General features: G+C 41.4%; 1 protein-coding gene across 2 annotated transcripts in view; it reads left to right on the forward strand.

Moving 5' to 3' along the window:
- Positions 1-8,053: 8,053 nt before the first annotated feature.
- Casr (calcium sensing receptor) overlaps positions 8,054-16,478 on the forward strand; it is a 75,302-nt gene continuing 66,877 nt past the window's right edge. For both annotated transcript variants that reach the window (XM_058583493.1, XM_046458071.2), the window contains exon 1: positions 8,054-8,550. The gene's annotated coding sequence lies outside the window, so the exon portion shown is untranslated. The remainder of the gene's footprint in view (positions 8,551-16,478) is intronic.

Consider the following 16,478-nt stretch of genomic DNA (forward strand, 5'->3'; position numbering starts at 1 on the left):
GGCTATCGATGCTGAGTCAGGAGAGACTAGGGGAAGGAATGGAAAGAGGACAATAGAGCTCGAAGTGAAAGAGTTTAGCTACCGAACAACCCTAGCTAGTAAGCGTGAGGGCGGAATCTCTGTTGAAGCAAAGAGAGGAAAACTGAATTTCTTCCACTCACATGCCTAGGCAGTTGTTTACGGGTGACAGCAAAGGCAAAACTATTTTAGATCTATCTTAACCTCTATCTTCTCACTTAAGTAAAATGTTCTTTTCAACAGAAAAGGGTAGTGTTGACATCAAAAAGAAAGTGTGAAGGTATATGGAGAAATAATAAAGAATCTCAGGGAATTTCATTCTAAGGAAGAATATGATCTAATATTCCCTGTAAGTAACACTAAGAAACTGTAAAGAATGGATAAAGAAGACAAATACCTACTCTCAAATGAGGGCCAATGAATGGATTCAGAACAAACATACACACACACACACATACACAAACACACACACACATACATACAAACAAAAACCAAATAAGTTAGCATTGATTTCAAGTAAAAAAAAAAATCTAAAATTGAGGTGGGGTGGGGAGGATTAAATTCAGGGGCACTAGACCACTGAATCACATCCCCAGCACTTTTTTGTATTTTATTTAGAGATGGGGTCTCACTGAGTTGCTTAGCACCTCACTTTTGCTGAGGCTGGCCTTGAACTCACAATCCTCCTGCCTCAGCCTCCCGAGCCACTGGGATAACAGTAGTGTGCCACCACACCTGGCTAAATTGAGCAATTTTCAAAAAGTATTTAGGATAAAAAGCTGTACTGAGGTTGAACCAAACTAATGTCCCTCCTTTTCTTTCCCGCCCCCCCCCCACAGAATTACTGGGTATATAATGGGAAGGCTGTTGTATATATTAAATTCCTTAGGTAAGCAAGTCTTTTATGATAGGAATGTTACTTGGAGGGTTAAATGAGAATCAGTGAATACGATGGTTAGTGATTTTTGCAGCTGGTTGAATAGGTATATCTAAAGAGAACTGGTGAAGAGATTGGTGTTTACCTAGAAGGATTCTTGAGTAAAAGGTTTCAGGGCCTGGTCTTTAGTTTATAGATTTTAGGTTAATTGAATAACATAAAAAAGGATCTGCTCATCACATTTTCTTAGACACACAGGAGTTAATTTATGACATGATTGAGAATTGAGATGAACTCAGTGAACTGGAATGCTAGGCTAAAATTCAGCAGGAGCACAGCCAAGCTTTGTGGGGCCTAAAACTTATAAAATTTTAAAGGTCTTCTTTAAACAAAAAGAATACAATATTATGAATGCCAAAAAAAAAAAAAACCAAAAATATAATCAAAAGTGCATAGGTGAATTTTACATGAGAAAGAAGTTACCAGGGCCTTGAAGTTAGGTCCTTTAATCAGAGATGCTTACTTTAAAATATCTCATGATTATAATCTGGCTTCTCCTCCCCACCTAAAGCACCTACACCTCTCAGCATCTCCCAAGGTTCAAAGGTGCCTACAACTGAGGCACCCTGAAGCTTAAGCTTTATTAGCTTCAGAGGATAATCACCTCTGGAAAAAGTTTGGCACTTATGCTAAATGTTTAAATTTTATTTTTGAAATATAAGAGGAAGAAAAAGCATGACTTTGAGAGATTTGTGTAAAAAAAATGTTTAGGGATTTTGTCTGGTCACAATCTTATTGTGATGTTGTAACATAGCAAATAAAAGCAAGCCAGTTCAGGAGGGTAATATTCTGATTTTGATATATGTATTGGTCAAATTGATTCTTGGAACTCAGATTGAAAGAGAACATTGGCAAGCCACAGCCCCATACAGAGAAAGCAGGCAACAAGAGTCTCTAAACAAGAGTCTTCTTGAGGAGACCAAGATGGTGGTGTAGGAGATGGTTACAGATCCCACCTCCTTCATAGCAGGAGAAAAGTTATTCAGGTGGGTGACAGGGTAGGCATGGAAAGACAATATTAGGTATCAGAGACTTAGAGAAACTCAGAAATTCTGGTTCTTAGAACAGAAAGCAAGAAAGAATTTATTAATCCAGAACCAGCAGTTTAGAGCCAAGTCTGAGAGGAGGGGTAATAAATAGAGAAAGAAAAAAAAGGACAGAGGTGGGGGGGGAGCAGGGGGGTGGAGAGGGAGAGAAAGCTGACAAGTTGCCTCAGAAACAGCAACAGAAAAGAAATACAGACTGAATTAAGCTGGGACAGAAGCTGCAAAATGAGCTGAGGAATAAGACGTGTTCATTAGTGGAGAACCCTGGGCAGCCACTTTGTGAGATAGAAAGTCACTAGTGAGAGAAATTAGAGAATAAAGTTATGTTACGTTTACAGAAATGAAGATCTAATGATTACAAGACTGTCTGTTTCTCCTAAATTTATCTACAGATCTCCTAAAATTTAGAAAGTGGTGCATGTATGTGTGTGTGTGTGCGCGCACACACACTGTTGACAAGCTGATTCTAAAGATGTATGTAAAAATTAAAAATAGGGACTTCTACTTATGAAAAGTCACTATTAAGATATCGAATGGTAAACAAAGAATCAGAAAAGATATTTGCAATACCTATAGTTGACAAGGATCCCTCACCTAGAAAGAACATTTACCTATTGAAAAGAAAAGAAGAAATCACCTAATTGTTTACAGAGTGGGGAAGGAGGATGTGGACAGGCAGTCCATTAAAGAGACTATTGGGGCTGGGAGGCTGCGGTTCAGAGGTAGTGTGCTCGCCTAGCACGTTCGAGGTGCTGGGTTTGATCCTCAGCACCACAAAAAATTAATAAATAAAGATATTGTGTCCAACTACAACTAAAAAAAAATTTAGAAGAAGAGACTATCCAAGTAGACAATAAACTTAAAAATACTCAATTTCACTGGTCAATAGGGAAATGCAAATTAAAACTGTAGTAAGATACCACTTCATACCCATCAGAATAATAAATAATCTTAAGAAGATTATACCAAGTCTTGGTGAAGAGATGGATAAATAAAAACTCTAATTTTCTGGTGGTATAAATATAAATTGGTATGAACACTTTGGAAAATTCTTTGGCCATATCCCAGTAATTCTACTCCTATATCTTACCAAACAGAAACTTAAGGACATATACACCAAGGAACATAACAAGATTATTATACAGAAAATTATTCACAATGACTCAAAACCAAAAGCAACATGAATGTCTATCAGTAGTAAAATGGATCAATAAATTGTGATATTGTCATGTAATAGAATATTACACAACATAGAAAAGGGAAATCTACTGTATGATGTAGTTGGATCTCACAAACATTGTTGAGTCAAAGAAGCTAGACACCAAAATAGTATTTAATAAATAATTTCTTTAACATAAATAATTTGTGATGTTGTAAGTCAGGATAATGGTTACTCTCTGGGGGTCTTACAAAATGAAAATGAATATAAAGAGGATTTCTATAGTATTGTTCAAGATTTCTAAATGTATGTTGATTTCAATAAAATTGATTAATTAAAACAAAACAAAAAATAGGCACCTATGTGAGTTACTTAGCATAATCTGGGAGTAGTTAGGGGGTACCTGTGAGAGGGCAGGAAAACCCTGAAGTAATGACAGGAGACTAGGAACCCAGAGGAAAGGCAGCCAACGATAAGCTCACAGTAGATGAATTTCCTGTGTGTTTTAAAAAAGAGAATGTCTAATATTCATTTCTAAGTTGTTTGCTGTGCTGTGATTTTCCCTAACCGCTCTGTGATCCCATCCACAACCCAAATTTATTGGTCTCAAACCATCAGTAAAATTTACAACACCCTTAAAACAAAAACAGCAAACCAGGGTAAGGGAACTGTGATAGAATTGGATGAAAGAGAAGCTACGTCATTAGAGGACAGGAATCCCAGAGGAATGCCTCTCTGAAGAAGTGACACTTGAATAGAGAGTGAAGAAGTGAGGGGGAAGAGGGTTGCAGACTGTGAGATGAGGCAAGGGAAGGACTCCAGGGCAGGATGCACTGGGCACGTTCAGAAATCAGCAGGAAACCTCTGTGTGCAGCCAGGAAGATTTGGAAGAGGAGATCGGAGAACAGTGGGGGCCACCTGCTGCTGGCCTTAATGGGCGATGGATCTTATGGGATCTTACTCTGAGTGAGATGGAAGCCATAAGGACATAATAGGGTTTAAAGATCTAATGCAAGCTAGGTTTGAAATGTATTATTCCCAATTGCTTTGGGAAGAATAGCCTGTAGGGCGGCAAAGGGAGAGCAGCTGGGAGGTTTGCTAAGACAGAGACAGTGCTGGCTTGGATGGGCCTGCCATGGTGGAGGTGGGAGACAGGCTGGCTCTGGATGTGTTTTGAAAATGAAGCCAGAAGACTGCAGATGGGTCCGATGTGACGGGGCTGGGGAGTGGCAAAGGGATGCCTGAGGAAAGAACTTTCTAACCCAAAAAGCTGTCTGCACTGAAGAAGCTTCCCTCGATACAGTTAACTCCAGTGCCAGCCATGAGTCCTGCCACAGGGCTGTCTGAAGAGCCTTCTTTCTCTATTTTATCTGCCAACTAAGCTCCCAGGAGGCTTTCTGTTCTCAGCAGGTCTGTGTTTCTAGGGAAAAAAAAAAGTCAGAAAAACAATGACTATTTTTTTCTCTGTTCTCACATCACACTCAACACAGAAAATTTCTCTGACTGCCCCGCCCCCCCCAAAGGGTCTTCTCCCCACCAGCGAGCAAGCAATTCTGCAGCAGGCAGCAGCTGGTTGTCCTCTAACTCAATTAAATTCTGGCACTACCTACTTTGAGATAGCAGCAGGCCCCACAGATGGAGGGGCCAGCCCCCAAGAATGCTCATCCAACTCCCCTTCCTTCCCTCCCTCTCTTTCTGATGGGGTCTTGCTAAGTTCCTGAGACTGGCCTCAAACTTGTGATCCTCCTGCCTCAGCCTCCCAGTAGCCAGGATTATCAGTATGCTCCAACATGCCCAGAGCCTCCCCACCCGACTTTACATGCCAACTGCACACCCCTGGTTGTTTTACTTGTGCTTCTGATTGACTGACTATAAATCAGGGTACCCACAACCCCCTCCTCGGGTTCATAGAACTCAGGAAACAATTACATTTGCCAGTTTACTATAAAGGAAATAGCAAAGACTTCTGAAAAAGAGAGGCATAGGGTGAGGGATGGGGAAAGGGCTGCAGAGCTTCCATGCCTCCCTCTAGGAACTTCCACATCTTCATCTCTCTGGAAGCCTTCTAAACCCAATACTTTGGAGGTACTTATGGACTTCCTTGCACAGGAGTGATTGCTAATAGAATGGGCAGGGAAACCCAGCGAGGCCTGTCTGCTTAGATTTTTCAGTGGTGCTTCCTAGAGGGGATGGGGCAGGACCCTATGAAATGGGGAAGTTAGAGAATTTTTTTGTGGTTAGCTAAAGGCAGGGGAAGATTAGGATTTTATAACTCATCTTGGGGAAGGAGTTATGAGCCAGGAACTGAGGGGTGAAGTCAATACATAGGTATGTTTGTGTATGTGTATATCTCGATCTTCTTGTACTCGGTTGAATTGTACAGTTGTCATATAGATGCTGTTGTCGTTCAAAGACTGCTTGGAACTCACCTTCAAGAATTGTCCTCAAAGTGATAAATGTAATTTACTCCAAAATCTGTCTTTCCAGAAGTCAGGCTATTGGGAAGCTCTGCTGTCAAGAATTAGATTCTCCTGGTTGGCAGGAACTTTAAAGCTTCTAGCCTATCACACTGGAGTTCCCATGGCATTATTTCTGAGCAGCAAGCATTCTAACCTCTGCTTCAAGCCCTGGAGTGAAGGGAATGTGATTAACCCCCACTACACACACACACACACACACACACACACACACACTGTGGACCTTCACCATCTTCCACATAGCTCTGATGGTTAGAAATTTGTCCTTCGTTTTGGACTGAAACTTCCTCACCATACCTGGTCATATGGGAATGTAAGGCAGAATTTTCCACATTTCAAATATCACTGGTCCTATTAGTTCCTTTATATCTTCCCTTTAAACTACCCATTTCCCCCTACTAAGTACATATACATTAAATGGAAGCTCCATTGCCTTTTAAATGGAAAACCTATATCTAGAAATTAACAGCATAAGGAATAGGAGATGGAAGAGAAAATGATGATATTAAATTCTACTTAGGAATTGTTGCCTAGCAAAGGCCCCGAAAGAGAAGCAAGCTCTGTTGAAATAAGAGATTAGAGACTGGGGTGTAGCTCAAGGGTAGAGTGCTTGTCCAGCTTGTGTGAGGCCCTGGGCTCTATCCCCAACACCACAAAAAGCAAACAAGAAAGGAAATTAGCAAAAGCTATAGAGATGTAAAAATAAATACCACAAAAATTATACTTCTTCCTTAGTACAAGCCAAAAGAACAAGAGAATTGGAAAGGACATGACTTTTTTTCATCTTGCAATCCATTGTTACTAAATGTAATTGTCTGTGTGCCACTCAAAACCATCTCTTGTGGAAGATGTACACATTGGAACATGCTGGCAAAGTGACCAGGCCCCTGGAGCGTGTGCTGGCTGCAATTGCACCCTTGGCCCTGTGACTCCTAGCTGCATGGTCCTTGACACTGTAAACTCTGTGTGCTTTCATTTCTTCATTTTAAAATGGAAGTCACAAATCTCTTCAGAGTGACACTCTTTTAAAAGACAGTGCCCAGATTTGAATATTATACCTAGGTATAAACTGACTGTTGAAAAGAGTATTATTTTTCAGCCTAGATATGGGATCTTTAGGGTTTGGGGTTGAATTAATTCAGTTCTTGGGCACTGACAAGGTTATGCTTGTAGCCAACTAAAATCTCCAAGCTTTTTGATACTTGCTGCCACTGAACCAAATACCCCATTGCAAATATGTGTTGTGTTGGGGGAGCCCAGGGAGGACTTGCATTTACTCTTATTAGCTAGATTCCTCCCTTCACATTACTCCAGGGTTTGAACATTTTCTCAGCTCCTTCTCCTACCCAGCATTTGAGGGAAAATAAGCCAAATGGGCAGAACTGGGCAACAGTGAAGATGTTTCTGAAAGGAAATGGGAATTTCTTGCTGAGTATCCACCATGTATCAGGTACTTTTAAAAAATATCTCTTTCAATATACCAAGAACCTCTTAAGATAGGTGTTTATCTTCATTTTTACAGAGAAGGAATGAACATTTAAACTTGAAGTTATAAAGCATGGTAATGATTCAATTTTCTACTTTTTTCTTACTATTATTTTGTAAACACTTTTATAATGTTGTTTCTTGTTCCCCTCCCCCCCCTTTTTTTGCTGAAGAAATAAATAAATGCTACCTCCTTATTCTAAAAAAGATCCGAGGCACTTCTGTCTTGATGTTTACAGTTTTAATGATTGTATAATATCCTATTAAGTCACGCTGCCATTTATTTAACCAATTTCTTACTGGTGACAGTTTGTTCTCGTTGCTTTTTGTGGCCTTTAATATTATTTTCAGTCATAAATGATCCTGCCACAGGCATTGGCACCTGTTACTTTGCTCTCCAAGGGTGGAATTACTGCATTAAAGGGGATGGAGATTAGCTTCGAGGGGAAATAACAAAGACTGGTTTTCTACCAAAGAAATTAATTTTCTACTTATTTAGAAAATATTTCAGTGTTGTGATGGGTGGCAGACCCTGTGCCAGGTGATGGAGACAGGGATGAGCTAGGCCAGTGCGGGTTTTCCAGGAGCACACTGTTGGGTAGAGTAGCGGGGAGGGGAACCACTCAAGGGGCGCAGCGGCCAGGCCAGGCATCCAGGGGTGCGCATCCATTTGCGCAGAAGCTGTTTGTGAGCAGCTGGCCCAGGCAACCCTGGACCTGTGTCTTGCAGAATAAGTATGAGTTCGGGCACGGGATTTAAGTGTACTATATTGTGATTGTCTGACCTTTTATCAGGAAAAAAAATGTATCCCACCCTTGGCATGTAGGACCTTGGTGGCGTTGCAAGCCCCCCAAATCTTAAGCTTTCTCCATCACAGGGGCTGTATCTGCTATCTGAGGGCCAGGAACCCCCCCGCGCGTCACTGAAGACACAGGAGAGGACTTGAGTACCAGGCCCTCGGTCCCTTGGGGACCAGACCCGACAGGTGGCCTAGGGGGAGGGAAGCGTCCCCACAGCTCCTGGCTCAGGAAAAGTCGGCTCAGTTCCATTTGGCCAAGGAGCTGGCAAGGGAGTCCGGGCTGTCGGTGGCAGGTGATACAGAGCAGCCGGCGAGTGGGCTCGGAGAGAGCAGGGATCGGCAGTCCCGGACCCCGAGGGGGCAGGCGGGCGGGAGCGGGAGAGGGGCGGAGCTCTGAGGCCCGGGCGCCGCGGCCGCCCAGAGGGTCTGCGGGGGCTCCTGTAGCCCGACCCGAGAGAGCGCGCCAAGAGTTCCAGGTAGTGGCGCGCCCCTCCAAGACTGCGACCTTGGCTTGGGGACCAGGACCTTCGCGCCACCCTGAGCTCAGTCCTGAGCTGATCCTCTGTGGAGACCCGCAGCCGAGAGACCAGAGCTGCCCCTGTGCGAGGGAACCCCAGCAGCGGCGCCAGGTAGGACCGGGGAATGCAAGGAGGGCTGAGTGACGGAAAGCACCCCCAGTAGGGAGGGACTCTGACGGAGTCTGGGGGCTACGGGGCTGAGAGACTAAACAAGGGGCGCACATCCAAGCATCTTGGACCTGGGGGCATTGGGTGCTGGGTGTAGGGGGAAACCAGGGTCAGGTTACAGGAGCAAGGTTTCCTGTGCGGGACTCTTTAGTGACCCCCCAGAAGGGCTGTGGAGTTGTCCGCGAATGAATGGGAGTGTGCACTAAGGCGCAGCTATTAGTTTTGTGTCGTGCCTCTGCCTTATTTCTGCAGAAATTAGGTCAGAAAAAAACTTTCCGTGTGTTAACGAGGGGATAAGTTGCTTTCTAGAGTTCATATGTGTGTAGAGAAGGGAGGGCCACAGCATCCGCACCCATCTGCCTGGGCCTCGAATTCTTTCACAGGAATCCTGGTCCAAGCCGCCAGATGCCTTGGAGACATTGCCTCAGTGGCACAAAGTTAGGGTGTCAGTTCCATATTCATTGGGGGGGGGTGAAGAAAGTACCAGATTGATGCAGTCTTTTATTATTACTCTGAGATTGTAGCTTTCAGTTGCAATATATGTACATTTTTTAAATCAAATAATGCAGGGTTCACCATCTAGGGACAATACCTGTACTAGCATTGATTGGCCTGTATGTATGCCTCCCTTCTTTACCCATATGCTGTCCTGCTCTGCTCCTTCTGTCCCTTCCTTCTGATTCTTTATTCACATCCTGCCTAACGAAGGAAATATGTCACTGCCACTGCCCACATTCTTCAATCCCCAGTGTTCCTCCTTAGAACACCTCTGCACTCTCCAGCCTCTTTCAGAGTGGTGGTCTTCAGGGTAGGGAGCCCACTAATGAGAAGACAGCTCATTTAGTTGCCTTCATTCTTCCAGCAATTTGAAGAAAGGCACGTTGAGGAGAATTCTATGACAAGTTCGGCACCCACCTGTTCTTTCCCTTACACTGGACTTTCCAAGTGCACTTGAAGCAGATTTCAGTACTGAGAAGAATTAATGAGGAATCATTCCTGAAATGCTCCAGAATTTAACCCCACACAGGTTCCTATTCCTCAAAGCAGCACTTTGCCACTAATATACCTTCCCATTGCCTTTCCCCTCTCCACCCCAGAGTGGTGCGCCTTGGATTTTCCCTATGTAGGACCCTGGGAGGATGAATGTTTTATAGTAGCCTCTGAAGGCCACCCAGGGAAGGAGCTGAGAGACATAGCTTTGTGATAGAGAAGGGGGAGGGGAAGATGCAGGAGTTGGAGGGGAACTGAGAAGTAGTCAAGGAGGAGCAGACCAAGACCCCCAGTGGAGAAGAATACTGGAGGAGGGCCCTGTTATTTAGGAACAGCCCCTGCATAACTTTGCTAAAAGACCACACATGTAGTTTACTTCTTGCCATCAATCACCACAATAAACTCTTCTCCAAGACTTTTTCTATGCTAGGCCAAAACATCTTAAAGTGTAAAAAAAAAAAAAAAAAAATCAACAAATCCACTCCTTTTGTCTATATGATAAAACAAAGTGGTTGAAATTGTTTTTACTAAGTTGACAGGTTCTTTCAGAGCTGTGTAGACTGTTTAAAATAGCCTCAATGCTGCACTGTCATATTTCCCTTAATTTTGTTCCCTTTTTTCCATTGGCACCACCTTGAACTGGAGGTCATGAACGTCAGAAAGTTCAGGCTGGTTAGAAACTGTCCTTTTCAAGAAGACTTTGTAAATGGGGAGGAAAGGATTAGAAAATCAAGACTGGTCCTTGTGATGGGATAGAGGAATAATGAAGAGGAATGGGGTGAGTGCAGGTCCAAGACTGACAAGGATTTGGGTATAATTCTTAAGTGAACCGGACAGTGGCTGGACAAGAAGTGAAACATCATCATTCCTCCAAAATGTGTATAGAGTGTCTTGCCATGTGCCAGTTACGAGGAACAAAAGTGAGTAAAACCAGGCCAGGTGCCTGCCCTCCTAGATGCTTTAGAGAGGCAGCTATTAGTTAACTCACTTAAGTATTAACTAAGTATTAACTAAGATAAAGTCTGCAAAGGAAAGAAACGAAGTTCTTTGAGGGTATATATAAATCCAACTTGAGATCAGGGAAGGATTTCTCAAGTAGGTCTTCCGTGGGCCAAGGTTCAAGGGTAGTTGAGAATGACCAAGATATATTTGGTTTTGAGGTTAGGTAAGATCAGGTAGACATTGCATTTGGCTGCTAGTCATCAAGAAGACTGGCTGCCATGTAGCATTTACCACACTACATGTGCAGAGTTGGCATTTCTGGCACAATAGGAAAGAATGCTTTGTTATCACAGCCCACAAGTGTTGTAAGACAGTGGTCGTGGCTCTTCATTGCTGTGTTCTTCTTGTAAATTAAATGTTTAGATTAACTTAATTCTTATAATTTTGTTTTATTATGTACAATAAAATACACACATTGAAGGTTGAGTGCTAATCATCCAGACCGCCACTGACAATGTGAATATGTAGATACCCCTAATGCCAAACTTGACTTACTCAGTGACAGACCAGTGTTATCACTGAATAGCTTCCCAGGTGATAAACAGTTGTGGCAGGTGGACTGTAACATCTTCCCTCTATCTCTATTCCCATTCTAATTAGGAGGATGACAATTTTTCCCCCAATGCTGGGGATAGAACCCAGGACCTTATACATGCAAAGTACACATTCTACCACTGAGCTACATTCTCAGCCCTTGTATATTCTTGACAGGGAGGGCGTCAAATTTTTAAAAAATATATATTTTTAGTTGCAGATGGACACAATACTTTATTTATTTTTATGTAGTTCTGAGGATCAAATTCAGTGCCTCATATGTGCAAGGTAAGCGCTCCACCACTGAGCCAGCCCTGTCAAAATTTTTAGTTACCCTGAATCTACAGTACTTCTTCAAAGCCTCATAGACAGTTCTTTAATAAGGACAAAGATACATATTACCAACTGCATTAATGCTGTAAGTGAAGATATAAATCTCATCATGTAGTGCCTGGGATGTTCTAACCAAGCAATGTGTTTCATGTTCAAACAAATATTTTCATTCATTCAACAATATTTGTGGTAAAACTCTGTGCCCAGAACTGTGTTAGATACGGTGGATAAAATGGATCAGGGAGATACAGTCCCAGCATTTAAGGAGTTCTTCAAAATCTAAGAGAGGAGTTGTACTCATTCATGTAAGGCTAGTAAGTACTGTGTGTGCTTTAATGGAAGCATCATAGGGAGAAGAATGGTCAATTCTACCAACCAAAGAAGGAGGTCAGGAAATGGTTCAAAGAGGTGTTAACACTTGAATTGACTATTGGAGGATGAGACATTCCAGCAGGTAGATAAAGGGAAGAGGGCATTAGGGGAGAGAGGTTTGTGTACAAAAACAAACCAACCCCAGAGGCATGAAACAGCCCATCAAGTTCTAAGACTTGCAAGTGGTTCAAGAAGTAAAGCGGGACTCATGGAGCCATGAGACTAGAAAGGTGGACAGGCTAGCAAGATGGTTACAGTGTACACTGTAGTCATAGAGACCCAGGTTTTAAGTTCTGCCACTTTCTAGCTAAGAGACCTCAGTCAAGCAGTGTAGCTTCTGTTAGTAATTGTCACAAAGGTGTAAATTCCCCTCATAGGATCACTGCAAAGATTGACTGAGGACACACAGTACCCAACACAGACTGCACCCAGTGATGGTTGACTGTTATTTCCATTATTGATCCTAGGACAAAGTAGCTGCTGGTGGGTTTTCCATACAGGAGTGACTTAGCATTTAACAGAGGGCAATCATCTGCCTGCAGGAGGAAGGGGGTACATCTAAAGCAGAGTGACCACATAAATGTATAACCAGCTAGACTGTGGTGATGGTGGCCTGAACCAGGATGGCGTTGGCAGTGGCCATGAGAAAAAATGCTCAATGTTTCTTCAGCATAAACTGGACCATGGAACTCAGCTGCTCACTGCATGTGGTCTGTGAGGAGAAGGAGGAGGCCTGGGATTCTGGTCTGTCCTCCTTCAGCTCTGTTATCCAAATAATCTTGGGATTAAAGAAAAAAAGGAAGCTAGATATCAACCTGGACTTCTTGATTAGTACCCAAAAAACTGTCTTTCTGATTCAGAAGATCCTTTGACAACTTCTGTGTTAGAATATAACATAGGATCCAGATCCGAGTGAATGAATATTAGACTTCACCTCTTTGTCACTTCCGTGAAGGGTCATGTATAACCCTCACTCACGCCCAGTGCAACTCTCTCCTCACATTAGCCTCACTTACTTTTTTCTCCTTTTCTTTCTCAAGCGTCCTTGCACAGTCCAGTAAGCACCGGCTGAGATGCTTCCGTGAACTTATTGAAATCATTGGGAATTAGAGGGCTTAGGTGGTCCCTATGTCATAATGTAGTGCGCGCTTGATAACCACACTATCTACTCAGAAGGCAGAAATCAATCCAGATCTGTGATGGCATTTTTGAAAAGTTGCTGGGAGATTTATACCTGCTTCCACCAAAGGTAGACCCTGGAAAGTGCTGATGATATGTGTTTTGGGATTCAGTTCCTTGAACAACTTGAAGTTACAGAAATGAGCAGACATTTTAAGCAGGCAAAACCAAATGAGTGAGGTGGATAAAAGCAAAATGAAAAAAATGAAGATCAGCCTCTGCTATGGACAGTCTGGTTTGGTTAAAAGTGTGCTTTATGTCTCTGTGACCTTGAGTAAGACATTAACTTATCTGAGCCTTAACTTGTACCGGTAGACAGCTCTTTGATACTGTAAAACTATGGTGATGTCTCCTTCAAAGTTTGGTTGTGGGAATTAAATGAGCAATACGTGGAAAATGCTTAACACAAGGCCTGGAGCGTGGCTAAGTGCTTAACTGGTCCCCAAGGTCTTTCCGTACACTGAAAAAGCAGGAAGAGTAAAGATTTCTTAGGCTAAGTAACCTGAATTAATTTGCTTTTATGTATTTCTCAACTGTAATTGATTTTTCCCCCTGGAAACCTGTTTTCCTCCACCCTCAGTGAATGCTTATCAGAGATGATGGAGCAAAGGTAAAACGATGCCCGCAGAGAGGAAACTGTCACTCTTCTGTCAACAAGTTTTTCATGCACTCAAGCAAAATTACTACCGAAGAATGGGGTTATTTCATTTCTTTCTCCCGTATTTTATGGTGGTAGAGTCCCTAATGATCTTTTTTATTTTCATTCTGAAAGAAATAGGCAGACTCAAAGAGAGGGTAATTATTCACCCCAATCTCTGTGAACTGTTTGTCCTTAGGAAAAATGTTCTATTTTCCTCCTCTTAATAGAAGTTGATGGTTGAAAGAATTATCTTAGTCTTCATATAGTCTTTATAAATATTGCATGACTTGACATAAGCCTTTGGTCTTTAGTTCATCAGTTGAGCTCCTTCTGCATGTCTGACATCAGATTGGCACTGTGCACTATGGTAGAGGGTGGGGAGAAAGTGGAGGAGGCTGGGGTCCAGCTGTTCAGAGACAAGCTGGGGTAGGACAAGAAGGACCCTCATACCTAGGTTCTGCATCATAGTATCAGACACCACCACCCCCATCCATAAGAGCCTTAGTTCTTTCAGGTGGGCATCTGGGTCTGTTTATGCAAATGCCCAGAGGCCCTGCCCACAGGAGCCCTTCTGTGCGTTTTTTTTGTTGGTTGAAGGATTTAGAGAAAAAAGGAATGAGGAGGCCAAGTGGTCTCTTTCTACACTTTTAAAAATGAAAATATTTTAAGTAAAAGCTTATGCCCTTTGCAATCATCAGCAAAAATTTTCCCATCTTTTGAGAGACACAGCATTATAGTGGTTAAAAAAAAAAAAAAAAAAAAAAAAAAACCTGGGCTCTGGAGTCAGATAACCTGGGCTTGTATCTCAGCTTCACAGCTTACTAGCTACATGAACTTGGGCAAGTTGTTTGACCTTTCTATGCCCCATATTCCTTATTGACAAACTAAGCTTATTAATATTAACTATACTGTTGATTATTAAAAGATTGATATGAGCACTGTCTACCTTTACACTCTTGATATACAACTATCAATGCATAACTGACCACCAAAGTTACCATGACAGATACATGTAGAAGAAGTTATCTCAGAACTTATCTATATATTCTGATCTCTTTGCTCTTTTTAATTGAAATAGTTAATAATCTGATATTATGTGGTAGTAGGAAGTTCTCAAATTAAATTTACTTTCCTGAAAAAATATTTTTCAAAAACATAGAATCGTGGGGCTGGAATTGTGGCTCAGTGGTAGAGCACTTGCCTGGCATGTGAGAGGCCCTGGGTTTGACCCTCACCACATATAAATAAATAAATAAAATGAAAGATCCATTTACAACTAAAAAATATTTTTAAAAACAGAATATATACAAAATCTTTGGCAATTATAACCTTTCAGTGTTTTGCCTTTTTTTTAATTTTTTTTTTAAGTTGTTGATAGTCCTTTATTTATTTTACATGGTGCTGAGAATCGAACCTAGTGCCTCAAACATGCCAGGCAAGTGCACTACTGCTGAGCCACAGCCCCAGCCCTTGTTTTTTTTTTTTTAAGAATGACTTATTTTTAACTGTAATCACATTTGTATGAAATATATTTATTTAGGAAATATATTTGTAGATAATATTTAAATATGTTTATAGAAAATATATTTATAGGAAATATATTATAGAAAATATATTTCAAAGATTTTTTTTTAAAAAAAGACCTACATAAGCTAATGCACAGAAAACATGTTTTATTCAATGTTGAAGCCTCCGAATCCAGCAAATCTCAAATGTGGACTGTCGGTGAGTGATAAAGCACCCTCTTACTCCTTTTATCCTCAGAACCAAGCAGGAATTAAATAAGGGAGATGATCAGGATGGGCATTACCATCTTCATTTTACAAGTTAGGCCACGGGCCACTGGAGGTGGTGTGGCTTGCTCAAGACAGCCTGGCTGTAAAAGACCAGCCTGTTTAATGAGGCTGACTCGATTAGCTCTTAGCCTTCTGCTCTTCCTGCATCTGGCAGCATGGAACTCCAAGGATATCCACCTTCAAGAATGAGGCTTATTCAGCTCTCTAAAGAAGTGAGCTTCCTACTGTAAATACACCCAGTCAGGTTGTAACTTATTTGGAAAGTTTCTATCTTTTGGAAGGAAGAGCAGTAGAAAAGAGAATGAGGAAGTTCTAAGCATTAAAGCAGCAGAGAACTATGGAGGAAAATATCAATCAATTTTATTACATAAACATTTTAAATAGTCATATATATTGAGTCAAATTAAATTAAAAATAAAATAAAATAAAAAAACTTAATATGAAACAAACTAAAAAAACTTAATATGAACCAAACATGACAAAAATTTATAATTTTCAATATGAAAGAGCCTGTAGGATTTAGTAAGAAGAACATTAAGACCTTGGTTTTTAAAAAGTGAATAAAGGACATAGCAGTTTTCACAAAAACCAAGTGGGAAAAACACAAGTGGGGAATCGCAAAAATGTGCTAACTTTATTTGAATGAAAGCAACTTTATAAGCTCATTTCAGTTTACTTACCAAAAATACTAAGATTGTAAATACAGAGCTAGTGGAGTAAAACAAAACACTTACCCTTATAGCAAATTATCTAGAAAACAATTGCCTTAAAACTATTCACAACTTTTGACCAAGGAATTCCATTTCTGGGAACATATAATAAAGAAATCACATAAATTTGGTTTAAGACTCATGTCCAAAGGTTCTCTTCATGGTGTATATTTGAAAATGAAACACTAGAATAACCTATGTGTCAAATAATAAGGGAATGGGTAAACATATTATGGTGGATATGAGGCAGCATAGACCAACAGCTAAAATCATGTAATCTGAGTCTCGCTGCCTGGGTTCAAATCCTTCCTCCAG

Source organism: Marmota monax, unplaced genomic scaffold, assembly GCF_021218885.2.
Source record: "Marmota monax isolate L192 unplaced genomic scaffold, Marmota_monax_Labrador192_F-V1.1 WCK01_AAM20220418_F8-fsc00052, whole genome shotgun sequence".
In the NCBI taxonomy this organism is placed as follows: Eukaryota; Metazoa; Chordata; class Mammalia; order Rodentia; family Sciuridae; genus Marmota; species Marmota monax.